The sequence below is a fragment of the Heptranchias perlo genome, unplaced genomic scaffold, assembly GCF_035084215.1.
Source record: "Heptranchias perlo isolate sHepPer1 unplaced genomic scaffold, sHepPer1.hap1 HAP1_SCAFFOLD_65, whole genome shotgun sequence".
In the NCBI taxonomy this organism is placed as follows: Eukaryota; Metazoa; Chordata; class Chondrichthyes; order Hexanchiformes; family Hexanchidae; genus Heptranchias; species Heptranchias perlo.
In genome coordinates this window covers 1,359,213-1,378,611 of record NW_027139677.1, presented here as the reverse complement: position 1 = coordinate 1,378,611, position 19,399 = coordinate 1,359,213, and the positions used below count along the sequence as shown (strand labels likewise).

The 19,399-nt window shown below is 44.5% G+C and overlaps 1 long non-coding RNA gene across 1 annotated transcript; it reads left to right on the top strand.

Annotated features, from left to right (window-relative positions):
- Nucleotides 1–13,574: 13,574 nt before the first annotated feature.
- Nucleotides 13,575–18,395, top strand: LOC137318135 (uncharacterized). Its single transcript, XR_010961807.1, has 3 exons — nucleotides 13,575–13,656; nucleotides 17,156–17,287; nucleotides 18,314–18,395. It is a non-coding gene; the product is annotated as an uncharacterized lncRNA (long non-coding RNA).
- The last annotated feature ends 1,004 nt before the right edge of the window (nucleotides 18,396–19,399 follow it).

Below are 19,399 nucleotides of genomic sequence, written 5' to 3'. Positions count from 1 at the left end.
TACTCTTTAGTTTAACTCCTAACTCCCTAAATTCAGCTTGTAGGACCTCATCCTGTTTTTTACCTATATCGTTGGTGCCTATATGCACCACGACAACTGGCTGTTCACCCTCCCCCTCCAGAATGTCCTGCAGCCGCTCCGAGACATCCTTGACCCTTGCACCAGGGAGGCAACATACCATCCTGGAGTCTCGGTTGCGTCCGCAGAAACGCCTGTCTATTCCCCTTACAATCGAGAGAGAGTAGTGCCTCTTAAGGATCAACAAGGTCATCTATGTGCGGAACCACAAGAGATGGGTGAGATCCTCAATGAATATTTCACATCGGTATTTACGGTTGAGAAAGGCATGGATGTTAGGGAACTTGGGGAAATAAATAGTGATGTCTTGAGGAGTGCACATATTACAGAGAGAGAGGGGCTGGAGGTCTTAACGCGCATCAAGGTAGATAAATCTCCGGGACCTGATGAAATATATCCCAAGGCGTTATGGGAAGATAGGGAGGAAATGGCGGGTACCCTAGCAGAGATTTTTGAATCATCCACCGCAACAGGTGAGGTGACTGAAGATTGGAGGGTAGCAAATGTTGTGCCTTTGTTTAAGAAGGGCGGCAGGGAAAAGCCTGGGAACTACAGACCGGTGAGCCAGACATATGTAGTGGGTAAGTTGTTCGAGGGTATTCTGAGAGACAGGATCTACAGGCATTTGGAGAGGCAGGGACTGTTTAGGGACAGTCAGCATGGTATGGTTTTGTGAGTGGAAAATCATGTCTCACGAATTTGATTGAGTTTTTTGAAGGGGTAACCAAAAAGATAGATGAGGGCTGTGCAGTAGACGTGGTCTACATGGACTTTAGCAAAGCCTTTGACAAGGTACCGCATGGTAGGTTGTTAAATAAGGTTAAATCTCACGGGATCCAAGGTGAGGTAGCCAATTGGATACAAAATTGGATTGACGACAGAAGACAGAGGGTGGTTGTAGAGTTGTTGTTTTTCAAACTGGAGGCCTGTGACCAGGGATGTGCCTCAGGGATCGGTGCTGGGTACGCTGTTTTTTGTTATTTATATTAATGATTTGGATGAGAATTTAGGAGGCATGGTTCGTAATTTTGCAGATGACACCAAGATTGGTGGCATTGTGGACAGTGAAGAAGTTTATCTAGGATTGCAACGGGATCTTGATAAATTGGGCCAATGGGCCGATGAATGGCAGATGGAGTTTAATTCAGATAAATGTGAGGTGATGCATTTTGTTTGATCGAATCGGGCGAGGACCTACTCCGTTAATGGTCGTGCGTTGGGGAGAGTTATAGAACAAAGAGATCTAGGAGTACAGGTTCATAGCTCCTTGAAAGTGGAGTCACATGTGGATAGGGTGGTGAAGAAGGCATTCAGCATGCTTGGTTTCATTGGTCCGAACATTGAATACAGGAGTTGGGATGTCTTGTTCATGTTGTACAAGACATTAGTAAGGCCACACTTGGAATACTGTGTACAGTTCTGGTCACCCTATTATAGAAAGGATATTATTAAACTAGAAAGAATGCAGAAAAGATTTACTGGGATGCTACCGGGACTTGATGATTTGACTTATAGGGAGAGTTGGATAGACTGAGACTTTTTTCCCTGGAGATTACGAGGTTTAGGGGTGATCTTATAGATTTCAATAAAATAATGGGGTGCATAGATAAGGTAGATCGTCAAAATCTTTTCCCAAATGTAGGGGAGTCTATAACGAGGGGGCATAGATTTAAGGTGAGAGGGGAGAGTTACAAAAGGGTCCAGAGGGGCAATTTTTTCACTCAAAGGGTGGTGAGTGTCTGGAACGAGCTGCCAGAGGCAGTAGTAGAGGCGGGTACAATTTTGTATTTTAAAAGCATTTGGACAGTTGCATGGGTAAGATGTGTATAGAGGGATATGGGCCAAGTGCAGGCAATTGGGACTAGCTTAGTGGTATAAACTGGTCGACATGGACATGTTGGGCCGAAGGGCCTGTTTCCATGTTGTAAACTTCTATGCTTCTATGATTGTATGAATGTACCTTCTAATCCTGTGTGTTGTGTCTCCTTACTCTTCCTGTTTAAAGCCGACTTCTCCCGGTGAGATTTCGTCCCACGGGTCTCTGTGAGCATCATTTTCCTCACGGCAATTACTATTCTCTAAGTGTGCGCTCGGACAGTGACGGAGGGCGGTCTGTTTCACACCAGGGACTCCCAGCTCATCCCGCTCCTGTTCTACACCATCCTACTCATTTTAAGAGTGTTCCAGGGAGAGGAATCGGGAACACGGACTCCGGAATGTTCATCCAACCACTGCAGCTCAGGCAGACCACGGTGGGATTGGAGAAGTAGTTTAACACAATGTGAGACAGTACCCTTTGGATTTAAGAGTTACAGATGGGAATACAGAATGACTTGGGAATTATGCGAGATGGTCAGAACAGAAATGATTAAAAGTTAGATTCAAGGTATCGATGCAGGTATTTCCAACGTTAAAGCAGAGAAGGGAAAGGGGAGATTTAATAAAGGTTTGCAAAACCATGAAGGGTTTTGATAGAGTAGATGAGGAGAAACTGTTTCCACTGGCAGGAGGGTCGTTAACCAGAGGACACAGATTTAAGATAATTTACAAAATATCCAGTGGCGATTTGAGCAGTTTTTTTACGCATCGACTTGTTATGATCTGGAATGCACGACTTGAAACGCTGCTGGAAGTGGATTCAATAATAAATTTAAAAGTGGAATTGGATATATACAGGAAAAGGGATATTTGCAGGGTTGTGGGGCGAGACCACTGGAGTGGAACTAATTGGAAAGCCTTTACAATGAACCAGCACACGCACGATGTACCGAATGGCCTCCTTCTGCGTTGTAAGTTTTTATGATTCTCAATTGTGAATAAAATACTCAAAGCCCGGATGAGATATGGGGAGTTGTGGAATACAGTAGAAGGAAATTCCGCTCCAATGGTTAAGTTCCTCAGGTCGAACACAGTGTGTTCAGCTTTGGATTCCTGCCCCAGGAGGAAAAAGAATGGCTCTGGAGGGAATCCAGTGGTAATTGAGACACGTGACACATGAGATGAAGGGACTGAGCTGCAATGAACGACAGGATCCTATGATTCTATAATTCTATAATTCTATGACTCTATGGTTCTGTGATTCCGTGACTCTATGACTCTTTGACTCTGTGATTCTATGATTCTGTGATTCTATGTTTCATTGAATCTGTCAATCTGTGACTCTGTGACTCTATGATTCAATGATTCTGTGAATCTATGATCGACGACTCTGTGATTCTGTGATTCTGAGAATCTATGATTCTATAAATCTGTGATTTTGTGAATCTATGATCGATGACTCTATGATTCTATGATTCCGTGATTCTTTGATTCTACCATTCGATGACGCTATCATTCTCTGATTCTTTGATTCTATGATTCTATGATTCCATAATTCTATGATTCTATGACTCTGTGACTCTGTGATTCTGTAATTCTATAATTCTATCATTCTATGATTCGATCATTCTACGATTCTTTGATTCTATGTATCTATGATTCTGTCAGTCTATGATTCTATAACGCTCTGATTCAATGACTCGATGATTCGATGATTGGACGTTTCTGTGTTTCCCTTTGTTTGTATGAATCTTTCTTGGGCGTTAGAGCAAAGCGCTCGATAGCTAATCGCCTGCCCGTTTTCAGTTCACCCGGTTTTGTTCTTGATTAATTGTCCCGGGAACAGAGTGCGGTTTGGGGAACAGAGAGCAGGTGAAACCTGCATTCAATTACAGCCGAACAGCGGTGGAGAAACGTGGTCCAGCGGTTGTTGTGAGATAATTCGAGATCAGTTGACGACATCAGACACTGATGCCGAGGGAATAAGGGGAAAGCGAGAGGAGAGGGTCTTTAGATCGAGTGCGTGTAGAATCAATTTGTTTATACATGTACATGCATATACCCATATATATATATATATATATATATAGATAGATAGATAGATAGATATATGGAGTATATATCTGTAACGTGTCCATACAATGTTCTAACTTGTCATCCATTAATTTCGGTGGATAGAAAGGCCAGTGATTGAGTTGGCCATTTTTCTCATCTGCCAGATTGAAACAGAAAATCGCCACGATAATGGGGCAGAAATTTCTTGCACAATTACATTGAGCTCAGCAGCGATCACCGTTGTTGGTGGCAAAATGGAGGAGCAAGTTTCGGCGTTCGCAAATGCGCAGTGAAACGCTAAAATCCGGGACTTGCACCTACTGGTTGGCATGTGCTATGACAACTACTAATTAAAGATACATCGTCTGCTGCAATTCGTGAAATCATTGATAAAATCCCAACTTGTTCATCTGCCCAGCTGGAAATTAACTAATATCAGGACAAAACAGGTGCACTTATAAATACCAGGTCTAAACGAAGTTTTAATAGCGCCATAAGGATTAATGACTACCACACAACAAAAAAATAAATTTTGAAAAGGTGGAGACTAATTACTCTTTATCATATTCGTTTTTGTCATTCGGACATTGCACGGTGTCACAATAGGATGGCACCCGCCCGTGTCTGGCATAAGGGGGTGTGGAGGTCACCATGTCACCATAGGAAGGCAGTGTACCGTTTCTGCGACAAGGGGGCGTGGAGGGCGCACCGTGTTATCACAGGATGGCGGTGCAAGTTGGCAGGGAGGGCACTGTGCCACCACAAGAGGTTAGTGCATTGTGTCTGGTACCAGCAGGAGTGGAGGACACTGTACTACAACAGGAGGGCAATGTATCTTGCCGAGCACAACGCGGTTGTGAGGGTACCATGTCACCACAGGATGGCAGTGTACCATGTCTCGCACAAGGGGGCGGGGAGGGCACTGTGCCACCACCAGAGGTTAGTGTATTGTGTCTGGCACAAGGGGGCGGGGAGAGCAATGTACCTTGCCTGGCAAAGGGGGTGTGGAGGTCACCATGTCACCACAGAAAGGCAGTGTACCGTGTCTGGTACAAGGGGGTGGGGACGGCAACGTGTCACCATAGGATGGCAGTGTACCGTGTCTGGCACAAGGGGGTGGGAAGGGCACCGTGTCATCACAGGATGGCAGTGTACCGTGCCTGGGACAATGGTGCGGGAGTGGCACCGTGTCACCATAGGATGGCAGTGTACCGTGTCTGGTACAATGGTGCGGGGGTGGCACCGTGTCACCGTAGTTCAGCTGCTTACCGTATCTGATACAACGGGTTTTGGTGGACACTCTAGGTCACTGACACCACAGGATGGCAGTGTACCAAAGTGAGTGAGAGACAGAGATTGCGTGTATTTATCAGTGATTGGCTCTTTGTGTCCGAGGGAGAGGCACACCGAGGCAGAGAATGCATTTGTTTATCAGTGAATGACTCTGTGTGTGTGTGTGTTTGTGTGCGTGAGAGAGTGAGACACAGAGAGAAGGAAGGAGAGACAAAGGATGTCTTTATGTATCAATGAGTGACCGTGTGTGTGTGTGTGTGTGTGTATGTGTGTGTGTGAGAGAGAGAGCGGCAGATTAAAGATAAGTGTGCGTAGCAGTGAATGACTCTCAGTGTGTTTGAGAGAGAGACAGAGAATCAAAGACAGAATGCGTCTGTAGATCAGTCAGTGACTCTCAGTTAGAATGGAATGGTTTTGATGCAAGTTAAATTTTCTATTAAGAGCTCAAATGATGTAAATGCTTCGATTTACAATACCCCCTCCCCCGCCTCCCACTGACTTGAATCATAACAACATACAGCACAGAAGGAGGCCATTCGGCCCATCGTGCCTTTACCCTGCTCTTTGAAAGAGCTGTCCAATTGGTCGCACTTACCTGCCCTTTCCCCCTTTCTCCATTTCAAGTATATATCGAATTGCCTTTTGAAAATGACTAGGGATCTGCTTCCTCCATGTTAGAGAGATAGAAGGTGAATGTGTGTGTTTATCAGTGAGTGAATCTGAATGTGTGTATATGTGTGGGAGAGAGAGAGAGAATACCTCTGTATATCGGAGTGACTCTGAGAGTGTGTGTGTATGTGAGAGGGAGACAGAGAGAGAGATGAGGCGTCTGTATGACTGTGGGTGTATGTTTGTGTTTCTTGTGAGGTGCAGGAGAGGAAAGATGGTGAAATCTAATCATTAACCATCGACAACTTCCAAAATCCTATTCAGACTGGTATTTAACAAGTTAAATTGCCAGAAGACGCGTGTCCACACCAGACTTTGAATAAAACACAGCAAGTGCTGCCGACGTGCGAAGTGCAAAAAGATCTTACTGATATCGATCCAATGTTGGAGGAAGTGAGCTGCCCACATGCGGAAACTGATTTCTTCTGTGTCTGCAAGTTTGAACATTTTGGTTTGACTTTGTGCAGCTGCGGCGCATTAATATTGAGAAGCACTCAGTTCCTGCTTTCGTTGTTTTTTTACAAGAACGTTCATTCAAACTCAAAATATTTTGATTCAAATGACACTGGGTTTGATTGCCCGCGTTAAGTTTCATCTTCAATTTTGCTCACCTTCTGGTTTCCACCCAGAACCGTGTCTGTGACGAGAGAAAGGGAACAGATCTACGATATTTGACAGTCTCCAGGTTGTAAACTGCAGTCAGCAGAGGGTCGCGATGCAGCTGTTCTCGTTTCCGCTCCGAGAGTTTGCTGACAACGTACAGCCGCCAAATGGAAAAAAAGTGTTTGGAAATATGCTTCACTTCACTTATATTTGGTTTTCCAAGGACACGAGACTTCGGGTTTATTTTACTCTTCCCAGTAACTGATTCACGTGATTTTGATGAGTTAAGTTTTAAATTAAAAGTTCAAATGATGTAAATACTTCGATTTACAATGCGCAGCCCTCCGTCACACATCATTGATTTAATCATAACATACAACACAAAGGGAGTCCAATCGGCCCATCCTGCTCTTTGAAAGTGCTAGCCAATTAGTCACACTCACCTGCCCTTTCCCCCATAGCCCGACAACATTTCTCCTTTTCAAGTATTTTTCCAACTGACTTTTGAAAATTATTATGGAATCTGCTTCCTCCACCCTTTCAGGCGGTGTGTTCCAGATCATAACAACTCGCTGCGTTTAAAAATCTCCTCAACTCCCCCTGGCTTTTTAAAAATCAATTATCTTCAATGTGTGTCGGCTCGTTGCTGAGTCTCCTGTCCGTTGATACATTTTCTCCTTATCTACTCTTTAAAATCCCTCATCATTTTGTACACCTGTATTAAAACTCCACTAAACCTTCCCTGCTCGAAGGAGATCAATACCAACTTCTATATTCAGTCCAAATAACTGAAATCCTCCCTCCCTGGTACGAGTCTGGTCAATCTCCACTGCACTCTCTCCAAGACTTCCCGAACATGTAGTGCCCAGAATTGGATACAATACTCTAGCTGAGGCCTTACCAGTGTTTTAGAAGGGTTTAGCATAAATTCCGCCCTCTTGTGATCTATGCCTCTATATATAAAGCTAAGGATACTTTAATACTTTTCTTTAACAGCCTTATTAACGTCTCATATCACCTTCTAATATTTGTGAACGTGAATCCCCAGGTCTCTCTGTTTCTGCACCCCGATTAAAATAGAACCATTTAATTGTTATGATCTGGAATTCACTGCCTGAAAAGGGTGGTGGGAGCAGACTCAATAATAACTTTCAGAAGGGATTGTGATCTTTTCTTGAAAAGGAAGGATTTGTAGGACAATGGGGAAAGGGCTGGGTTTTTTTTTATTCGTTCGTGGGATGTGGCCATTGCTGGCAAGGCCAGCATTTATGGCCCATCTTTAATTGCCCTTGAGAAGGTGGTGGTGAGCCGCCTTCTTGCACCCCTGCAGTCCCTGTGGTGAAGGTTCTCCCACAGGTCCGCCGGTGGTGGCGGGAGTGAATGTTTAGGGTGGTGGATAGGGTGCCAATCAAGAGGGTGAGTGGGACTTATTGGAAAGCTCTTTCAAAAATCCGGAACAGGCACGATGGGCTGACTGGCCTCATTCATGCTGTATGATTCTATGACTCTATGATTCTATGACTCTATGGTTCTATGATTCATAATTTTGAACAGCTCGATTAAATCTCTCCTTTTGCATTCTCTGCTCTCCGGAGAACAATCCCAGCTTTTCTCGTGTCTCCACATAAAGGAAATCCCTCCTTACCGGTACCAGTATAGCAAATATCCTGCACCCCCTCTCCAAGTCTTTGATGTCCTTCCTGAAGTTCGGTGCCCAGAATTGGACACAATGCTCCAGCTGAGGCATAACCAGTGATGTATGAAGGTTCAGCTTAAATTCTTTGCTTTTATTCTCTATGTCTCTATTGAAAAAGCCCAGGATCGGGTTTGCTTGTTTCACCGCTTTCTCAACCTTCCCTGCCACCTTCAAAATGTGTGTCTGTGAACCTCCAGGTCTCTCTATTCCTGCACCCCATCATAAAATTGTACCATTTATATGATGTTTATATTAACTCTCCTCGTTCATCCTAGGCCCAGGATCCCGTCTGCTTTTTCTGAGCCCGATCAATCTGTCCTGCCACCTGTAAAAATTTGTGCACCAAAACCGCCAGGTCTCTCTGTTATTCAGGGACATTTTACTTCACTTTATTCCTAATCCCAATGGAAGGTGATCCAACTTTCCCAAATTATTCAGGGAAATTTTGTTGATCTGTGACGGGAATGACAATAAATTCCGATCCAACAATGCCAGAGCCGTCAGACCAAAATACAACGCGGCGGGCAAAATGGCCAATCGATCTGGGAGGGTGCGTCACCCTGGGCAGGCAGCGGAGAGGGAGGGCCAGGTGGGCCGGCGGTGGCGACGTTGGTGGCCATCTATGCGCATTGATGTCACTTCCGGTGGGACGCATTGAGCCCATCGGCCCTCCCACATCCTTTCTCCCTCCCCTCATTTTAAACCTCAATTTTACGAAACTCTTTTAAAACTTCTTTTACAAATCTTTTTCAACTTTTTTAACGTCTTTTTATACCTATTTGAACTCATTAAGTCCAATTTTAAACCTTTTAACGCTCATTTTCAACTCCGTTTACACTCCTTTTAACCTCCGTTTTCATCATTGCAAATCTCCTTCAAGCCCCTTTTTACCCCTCTTTTTCGACCCGTTTTAACCCCTTTTAAAACTCTCATTTAAACCTATTGTAACTGCAGTTAACCCCTTCAAGTCCCCTTTTATAGATATTTAAATACCTTTTTTGAATCCTTATATAAAATCCCTCTTTATATCTTTTATAACCTCACTTTTAAGCCTCTACGTAAACCACCCTTTTATACCCATTTAACTCGCCTGTTTAAATCCCCTTTCTAAACACCTTTTACACCTATTTTATCTCCCTTTGAAAACCCTTAAAGACCCCTTTTTAAACACATTTGAAACCAGTTTCAGGCCATTTTAGCTCACTTTTAAACCTCCATTTTAAAATTATCCCTTAAATACCAACTTCCAGTCAGAGGGCGGTGATATGTAACAATTCTTACATCACAAGAATCAGCTCCAATTACCAAACTGTGATTTGCTGGAAAAAAAGGAACAATCGCTTGATTGGTGACAATGAGTTCACAAAGGCGAAACTTGCAGCCTCCACGAGGAAACGGAGAATCTGCAGGATCAAGGGAAGGTTCGTGTCGTTTCCGAACCTGTGTACGGTGTCTTTCTTCAGTCTTCCTCATCGACAGCTACAGGTGAGGTGCCTGAGGATTGGAGGGTAGCAAATGTTGTGCCTTTGTTTAAGAAGGGCGGCAGGGAAAAGCATGGGAACGACAGACCGGTGAGCCTCACATCTGGAGTGGGTAAGTTGTTAGAGGGTATTCTGAGAAACAGGATCTACAGGCATTTGGAGAGGCAGGGACTGATTAGGAACAGTGAGTGGAAGGTCATGTCTCACGAATTTGATTGAGTTTTTTGAAGGGTTAACCAAGAAGATAGATGAGGGCTGTGCAGTAGACGTGGTCTACTTGGACTTTAGCAAAGCCTTTGACAAGGTACCGCATGGTAGGTTTTACATAAGGTTAAATCTCACGGGATCCAAGGTGAGGTAGAAAATTGGATACAAAATTGGATTGACGACAGAAGACAGAGGGTGGTTGTGGAGGGTTGATTTTCAAACTGGAGGCCTGTGACAAGCGGTGTGCCTCAGGGATCGGTGCTGGGTCCGCTGTTATTTGTTATTTATATTAATGATTTGGATGAGAATTTAGGAGGCATGGTTAGTAAGTTTGCAGATGACACCAAGATTGGTGGCATTGTGGACAGTTAAGAAGGTTATCTGGGATTGCAACGGGATCTTGATAAATTGGGCCAGTGGGCCGATGAATGGCAGATGGAGTTTAATTTAGATAAATGTGAGGTGATGCATTTTGGTAGATCGAATCGGGCCAGGACCTACTCCGTTAATGGTAGGGCGTTGGGGAGAGTTATTAAACAATGAGATCTAGGAGTACAGGTTCATAGCTCCTTGCAAGTGGAGTCACAGGTGGATAGTGTGGTGAAGAAGGCATTCAGCATGCTTGGTTTCATTGGTCAGAACATTGAATAAAGGAGTTGGGATGTCATGTTGAAGTTTTACTAGACATTAGTGAGGCCATACTTGGAATACTGTGTACAATTCTGGTCACCCTATTATAGAAAGAATATTTTTAAACCACAAAGAGTGCAAAAAAGATTTACTAGGATGCTACCGGGACTTGATGGTTTGACATATATGTGGAGATGCCGGTGATGGACTGGGGTGGACAAATGTAAGGAATCTTACAACACCAGGTTATAGTCCAACAAATTTATTTTAAAATCACAAGCTTTCGGAGATTATCTCCTTCGTCAGATGAATGGATGAAAAGTTTCTCAAATCGCATATCTTATACTATGTTGGGACAGCATCACACCAATCAAAAGGTGTCGTTGTTATTCAAACAGGCCAGGGATGGAGGGAGATGAATCAGAGTGTTACCCCATCCTAGGCAGCTCAGACAGCGGTGAGACCCTCGACCCTTCTTCCTCTCTATGGATATTCACCATAATTCGCAGTGTGTTCACTCACTTCCTCTATATGGGACACTTTAATTTTTGAAGTCCCGGGGGACCATGATCGTGACCTCTGGCGATGCTGACCCGCCGAGTTTACCCCGTCTATCCTCCCACTCGATACTCAGCACCTCAGGTAACGAAAGCGCTCTCAGGTGTTTTGCTGAATGTCCAAACATCAGGTGGGGATTTTAAGAAATGAAATTTTAAGGTTGAAATGTTGCGACTAATGATGTGTCTATTTTACTGAACTTACTGACCAGGAAGTGGTAAAGAAAAGGTTCCAACTAACATTTGTAAACAATTTTACAACACCAAGTTATAGTCCAGCAATTTTATTTTAAATTCACAAGCTTTCGGAGATTTTCTCCTTCCTCAGGCAAATGTTTCAAGATCTCCTTGAAGCCTACGCATTTATACATATTGAACAATAATAAATGGTGTTTACAGACTGCCCCTGCAACTGCCCGTTGCCAAGGCAATCACCGTGTTCAGACAGAGAGGTGTTACCTGCAGAACCTCCGAATACACATTCAATAAAAAAACAAACAGGGAAAAAAAAACAGAGAAAAAAAAACACAGAGAGAGGCAGAAACATCCGGAAGGCAGAGAGAGCCAGCAAATGACCCATTATATTAAAAACAGATAACATTTGTTCGCTGGTGGGGTAACGTGTAGCGTGACATGAACCCAAGATCCCGGTTGAGGCCGTCCTCATGGGTGCGGAACTTGGCTATCAATTTCTGCTCGACGATTTTGCGTTGTCGTGTGTCTCGAAGGCCGCCTTGGAGTACGCTTACCCGAAGGTCGGTGGATGAATGTCCATGACTGCTGAAGTGTTCCCCGACTGGGAGGGAACCCTCCTGTTTGGCGATTGTTGCGCGGTGTCCGTTCATCCGTTGTCGCAGCGTCTGCATGGTCTCGCCAATGTACCATGCTCTGGGGCATCCTTTCCTGCAACGTATGAGGTAGACAACGTTGGCTGAGTCACAGGAGTATGAACCATGCACCTGGTGGGTGGTGTCATCTCGTGTGATGGTGGTATCTGTGTCGATGATCTGGCATGTCTTGCAGAGGTTACCGTGGCAGGGTTGTGTGGCGTCGTGGACGCTGTTCTCTTGAAAGCTAGGTAGTTTGCTGCGAACGATGGTCTGTTTGAGGTTGGGTGGCTGTTTAAAGGCGAGTAGTGGAGGTGTGGGGATGGCCATAGCGAGGTGTTTGTCCTCATTGATGACATGTTGAAGGCTGCGGAGAACATGGCGTAGTTTCTCCGCTCCGGGGAAGTACTGGACGACAAAGGGTACTCTGTTGGTTGCGTCCCGTGTTAGTCTCCTGAGGAGGTCTATGCGATTTTTTGCTGTGGCCCGTCGGAACTGTCGATCGATGAGTCGAGCGTCATATCCCGTTCTTACTAGGGAAATGATGCCCCAGGAAAGGATGTTGCAGGAAAGGATGCCCCAGAGCATGGTACATTGGCGAGACCATGCAGACGCTGCGACAACGGATGAACGGACACCGCGCAACAATCGCCAAACAGGAGGGTTCCCTCCCAGTCGGGGAACACTTCAGCAGTCATGGACATTCATCCACCGACCTTCGGGTAAGCGTACTCCAAGGCGGCCTTCGAGACACACGACAACGCAAAATCGTCGAGCAGAAATTGATAGCCAAGTTCCGCACCCATGAGGACGGCCTCAACCGGGATCTTGGGTTCATGTCACGCTACACGTTACCCCACCAGCGAACAAATGTTATCTGTTTTTAATATAATGGGTCATTTGCTGGCTCTCTCTGCCTTCCGGATGTTTCTGCCTCTCTCTGTGTTTTTTTTTTTCTCTGTTTTTTTTTCCCTGTTTGTTTTTTTATTGAATGTGTATTCGGAGGTTCTGCAGGTAACACCTCTCTGTCTGAACACGGTGATTGCCTTGGCAACGGGCAGTTGCAGGGGCAGTCTGTAAACACCATTTATTATTGTTCAATATGTATAAATGCGTAGGCTTCAAGGAGATCTTGAAACATTTGCCTGAGGAAGGAGAAAATCTCCGAAAGCTTGTGAATTTAAAATAAAATTGCTGGACTATAACTTGGTGTTGTAAAATTGTTTACAATTGTCAACCCCAGTCCATCACCGGCATCTCCACATCACCAACTAACATTGTTCACTGTTGAACGCGTTGAGGATTTGTCGCACCGTTTAGGCTCGTTTTTTTTTACCAGAAAACGCATCTCCTTTTTCTAAAAATAAAAGATCTTTAGATGAAAAACACAATCTCAGAGTAGAAAGCCTCTTTCCCCAGAGGGTGAAACTCGGGTATAAATCTCAGATAACAAGGATCAGATGGAAAAACAACCTCAGAGCAGAAAGCCTCTTTCCCCAGAGGGTGAAACTCGGGTATAAATCTCAGATAACAAGGATCAGACGGAAAAACAACCTCAGAGCAGAAAGCCTCTTTCCCCAGAGGGTGACACTCGGGTATAAATCACAAACAACAAGGATCAGATCAAATGATCAAACATTGATTTCTTCTGAAAAAAACAGGAATTGGCTGCATTGAACTTCCAAAGGCAGAAAGTGCCGACTCTACACGGAAGCTGAGACGGAATATCCGGCGGGATCAAGGTAAGGTCAATGTACCTTCTAATCCTGTGTCCTGTGTCTCCTTACTCTTGCTGTTTAAAGCCGACTTCTCCCGGTGAGATTATGTTCCACGGGCCACTGTGAGCATCATGTTCCTCGCTGCAATAACTATTCTCTAACTGTGCGCTCGGACAGTGACGGAGGGCGGTCTATTTAACATCGGGGACTCCCAGCTCAGCCCGCTCCTGTTCCACACCATCGTACTCATTTTAAGAGGGGTCCAGGGAGAGGAACCGGGAACACGCACTCCAGAGTGTTCATCCAACCTCTGCAGCTCAAGCAGACCGCAGCGGGATTTGAGTAGTAGTTTTGCACAATGTGAGACAGTACACTTTGGATTTAAGAGTTACAGATGGGAGTACAGAGTGAATAGGGAATTATGCGAGATGGTCACAACAGAAATGATTAAAAGTTAGTTTCAAGTTGTAGATGCAGGTCTTTCCATCTTTAGAGCAGAGAAGGTCAAGAGGAGATTTAATAGAGGATGTCAAAACAATGAAGTGTTTCGAGAGAGTAAATAAGGAGAAACTGTTTTCATTGGCAGGAGGGTCGTTCAGCAGAGGACACAGATTTAACATAATTGGCAAAATATCCAGTGGCGGTTTGAGGTGTTTTTTTACGCATCGACTTGTTATGATCTGGAATGCACGACTTGAAACGGTGCTGGAAGCAGATTTAATATTACAATTAAAAGTGGAATTGGATATAAACATGAAAAGGAAAAAGTTGCATATTTGTGGGGAGAGACGACGGAAGTGGGACTTATTCGATACTCCTTACAAAGAGCCAGCACAGGCACGATGGACCGAATGGCCTCCTTCTGCGTTGTAAGGTTCCACGATTCTCAATTCTGAATAAAATACTCAAAGCCCGGATGAGATATTGGGAGTTGCAGAATAAAGTAGAATGAAATACCGCTCCAATGTTTAAGTTTCCCAGTTAGAACTCAGTGTGTTCAGCTTTGGATTCCTGCCCCAGGAAGAAAAAAAAGGCTCAGGAAGGATTCCAGTGTTAATTGAGACATGTGAGACGTGAGATGAAGGGACTGAGCTGCAATGAACTACAGAATTAACTTTAGTTTTAATTCTTGGGTTAAATTGTTGGCTCATTTAATATTCTGCCTGCTTGTACTGATTTGCCCAGGGCGAACATTCTTTCTCTGTTATACCCTATCAATTCCTTTCTTTGTGTTCAACGCGGGCAAGGAACGAATCTTCACTCCATTCGAGCAAAACAGAACAAGGGGACGGAACATTCAAATGGCAATGCGTCAGGTGAAAAGCCGATGCATGAAATTGTTTCTGTCTAATGCAGGGCAATGGGAGAGCGCGGGAGAATGGGATTTGTTTAGATTTTCCTCGCAAACAGCCGGTACAAACACGGTGGCATGATGGTTTCCTTCTGTGCTATACACATCCATGGAAGCAAAGGATGAATTTACATCATGGGCGCTTCAGCAACAGGTCGGCACCGGCAGGAGCGCTATTGTCCACTGGCCGCCTGCGATTTTCTTCTTGAAATTTGTGAGTGGCAACTCTCGGGCCCAGAAAGCGCAATTTCGCGACATGTGCTATGGGCCAGCGCCTGGAAAACCTCCACAACCTGATAGAGTTTATTGATGAGGTAACGAGAGGGTCGATGAGGGCAATGCAGTTGATGTGGTGTATATGGACTTTCAAAAGGCGTTTGATAAAGTGCCACACGGCAGGTTTATCATCAAGATTGCGGCCCATGGAAAAAAAGGGACAGGAAACAGTGAGTAGAGGTAAACGGTAGATTTTCGGACTGGAGGGAGATATAGAGTGGTGTCTCCCAGGGATCGCTCCGAGGTCCACTGCTTTTCATGATATATATTAATGACTTGAAATTCAAAATTTGCAGATGACATAAAACTTGAAAGGGTAGTGAACAGTGAGGAGGATAGTGATAGACTTCAAGAGGATATAGACAGGCTGGTGGCATGGGTGGACACGTGGCAGATGAAATTTCGCGCAGAATAATGCGAATTGATAAATTTAGGCAGGATGAAGGAGGAGAGGCAATATAAACGAGAGTGCACAATTATAAATGGGTAAAGGAACAGAGAGATCTGGGGGTATACGTTCACAAATCAATGAAGTTGGCAGGGCAGGTTGAGAACGCAGTTAAAAAAGCATTGGGGATCCTGGGCTTTATAAATAGAGGCAGAGAATACAAAAGTATGGAAGCCATGATGAACCTTGATAAAACATTGGCTTGGCCACAACTGGAGTATTGTCTCACTTTAGGGAAGATGTGAAGGCCTTAGAAAGGGTGCAGAACAGATTTACTGGAATGATTCTAGAGATGAGGGACTTTAGTTACAGGGATAGACTGGAGAAGCTGGGCTTGTTCTCCTTGGAACAGATACGGTTGCGAGGAGATTTGATACAGGTATTCAAAATAATGAAGGGTCCAGACAGAGTAGACAGAGAGAAACTGTTCCCATTGGCGGAAGAATCAAGAACCAGAGGTCATTGATTTAAGGTGATTGGCAAAAGAACCAAAGATGACATGAGGAAAAACTTTTTTAGACAGCAACTGGTTGGGATCCGGAAGGCTCTGCTCGAGGAGGTGGTGGAGGCAGATTCAATCGTGGCCTTCAAAAGGGAACTGGATAAATACTTGAAAGAAAAAAAAATGAGGGAGTAGGATCTGCTGGATTGCTCTTTCATTGAGCCAGCGTGGACTCGATTGGCCAAATGGCCTCCTTCCGTGCTGAAACCTTTCTATGATTCCATGAGTCGAAGTTTTAAATTGCTGCCATGGATAATGAAATGGGAGAGTCGGCTATGTGCACGAGATGATATTATGAATTTTTTCCGTGTTCATTTTATTCCATTGTTTTACCTGTACACTTGTGGTTATTAATGATGATAAATTTACATTTTCATGTAGCTATCACTTCCTGTTCTAATATAAGTCCAACATGCGTTGGACTTACAATCCTCACGCCCCTTTTCAAATCCGACATGGCCTTGCCCCCACCCTATCTTAATATCTCTTCACCAATCGCGTCACCAAGGGTGCTTCTCGCCCATTTGGCGGCTTGTCAGAAACTCGGGGGGAGATGTTCCTGTTTTCTGCCCAATGATTTGAACACCCCGAAAATGTTCGAATGTTCGTTCGTGATTTTCCAAGAAAGCAATCGGTTCCTGCGATACCCGGCTGGCGGCGTGGGATCTCGGATTAAACGACCTAAGTTGTGCACAAGTCCAATTCTAAGTTCATTATATTGTGATATTATATATAGAATTCACAGTTTGCAGACGGACCTTAAAACATCAGCTATAAATCTAGCAATCTGGAGGCCGGACGCAGTATTCAGCTAATTATTTACCAGGTTCTAGGGCCGTTAATAAGTAAATTAGATCACACTCATATCGAACCAAGGACTACTCGTTTCAGTTTCAGTGTTACTGGGCCGAATGTTAACTGTACAAATTCTGCTGCACTTCTTCAGAATAAAAGTCCAGATCCTGAAGAGAAACTGATCAGAGGGACAGGAGTGAGTTCACTTGGACGGACGGGGAACAGAAGGCAGAAACAATGCGCTCTTTGGTTCTTACTCTGCTTATTGCCCTGTGTTCTAATTGTAAGTATCTGCATTCTTCATTCAAGCCGATTAAAAATCTCGATGTTTGTATCTAAACCTCTTGATTCTGTTGATTTTCTTCGCATCAAATGTCCTTGTTTTTCAAACATTGAGGTATTGAAACCAACAATCCTCATTGTATTGGAAGGAAAACTCGCCGCACTGATGTAACTGGACAACCTTTTCGTGGACCGCACATCTGAGGAACACCTGGGAACAGATTTCCGTCTTCACCGCCAGGGCTTTAACAAACAAACATACGAATTAAGAGCAGGCTATTCGGCCCCTCGAGCCTGCTCTGCCATTTGATAAGATCTTGGATGAACTGATTGTCACCTCAACCCTTCTTTCCCATCTACCTACTGTAACCTTTGACTCCCTTGTAAATCAGGAATCTATCCAACTCAGCCTTAAAAATATTCAATGACTCCGCTTTCACCGCTCTCTGGGGAAGGGAGTTCTACAGACTCACGACCCTCTGAGAGAAAAGGTTTCTCCTCATCTCCAGCTTAAATGGGAGACCCCGAGTTCTAGTCTCGCCCACAAGGGGAAACATCCTCTCAGCATCAACCCCCCCCCCCCCCCCCCGAGTTCCCTCAGTATCTTATATGTTTCAATAAGATCACCTCTTATTCTTCTCAGCTCCTCGTGAACGGAAAACGGACCGAGAATCTGGCGGGCGAATCGAGGCAGGGAACAGAGCCCAGCTGATTGAGCTTCCCTTTAAGTTAATGGAAGGAAAATCGGGAAGGTTCGATAACCAGCGCCTTATTCTCACTGCCAAAATTCGCTGTCTGCTCTCGCCCATGCAGAAAATCCGGAAATTTCCCCAATGACCACCATCATCTTTCCTTCTCCCAAATATCTCAAGGTTTATACGATCAAAGCTTCGCGTTTCCATCCCATTTATCTCACGTTCTTCCTTCCTCTTTGTAACTTGGACGGTGTCCCGCAGTTTGGGTCATATTCTAAATGTGTCTATAAAGTGTTGATGTAGATTGGTCAGATTCCTGCTTTGTTTTACAGACCAGGACATTCTTGCTGTCAGCGTCAGCGAAAAGAACGAGAAAAATGTCATCGATCTGGACATGGCGCCAAACTCTGCAGCTTACATATTCACCCAGAGTCCGGAATCAGATGAAATCGCAATAAACTACATCCAAAAAGAGAGGGAGAATGGAACGTTTGATGAAGTTTGGAAGATTGCAGAGAGTAACATGAAATGCAAGGTACCGAGTGGACTGAAAAGAGAGCACATGTTAGCGGTTTATGCCTATACTCTAGAAAAACCGAAGGGAAACGTGTTCTACAAAATGTTCAATGAAGCCGTTAGGCGGTACGGAGCTACCGACTCAATCTACGCGAAGAATTTCAACTTTAAAAGTTTCCATTATCTTCTATCCACTGCCCTCCAAAAACTAAGAGTGGATTCCGGCAATAAATCACATCACACTTTCAGAGGGATTAAGAAGCAGGCTGAGGCTGAGGAAGGAGCAACGGTCCGATTTGGATACTTTGCTTCTTCCTCTCTTGATGAACAGGTTGCTCTTAGCTTCTTTGACAAGAACATAAACACGAACACGATGTTCGAAATATCTACAGGTTACGGTACCCCAATCCAAGAATGCTCGTGTCTTCCTGGTGAAACGGAGATTCTGATTCTACCTTACGAGATGTTTCGAGTCGGAATGATATCTCCAATGGAACATGGCACTAAGATTGAACTCACGGGGGACGGGTTGCAGGGAACCAATGTAAAGGTGGAAAAGGGCGAAGGTGGGAAGCTCGTGGTGGTGCGGAGTGCGGGGGCTATAATTTCAGCATTAGGCGGTTTCTGGATTCTGGCAGCTCTGGTTTCCATCTCGGTGTAAAATGTTAGTAAATTCCTGCAGCTCGCTGTAACTTGCCCTAATCTTCCATAACAAAGGGTAATATGGTTTGCTGATGAATTACAGTCGCCTCAGGCGCAAATAGAATCGATCGCAACCAATCACACTGGATCTATAGCTCGGAATCAACGCTTGTTCGGTTCCCTCCACCCTCATTGAAGACTCAGTCCACGATTCCGATATTTAATGGGAATTTCTGAAACTGCAGATAAAACCGATCCGT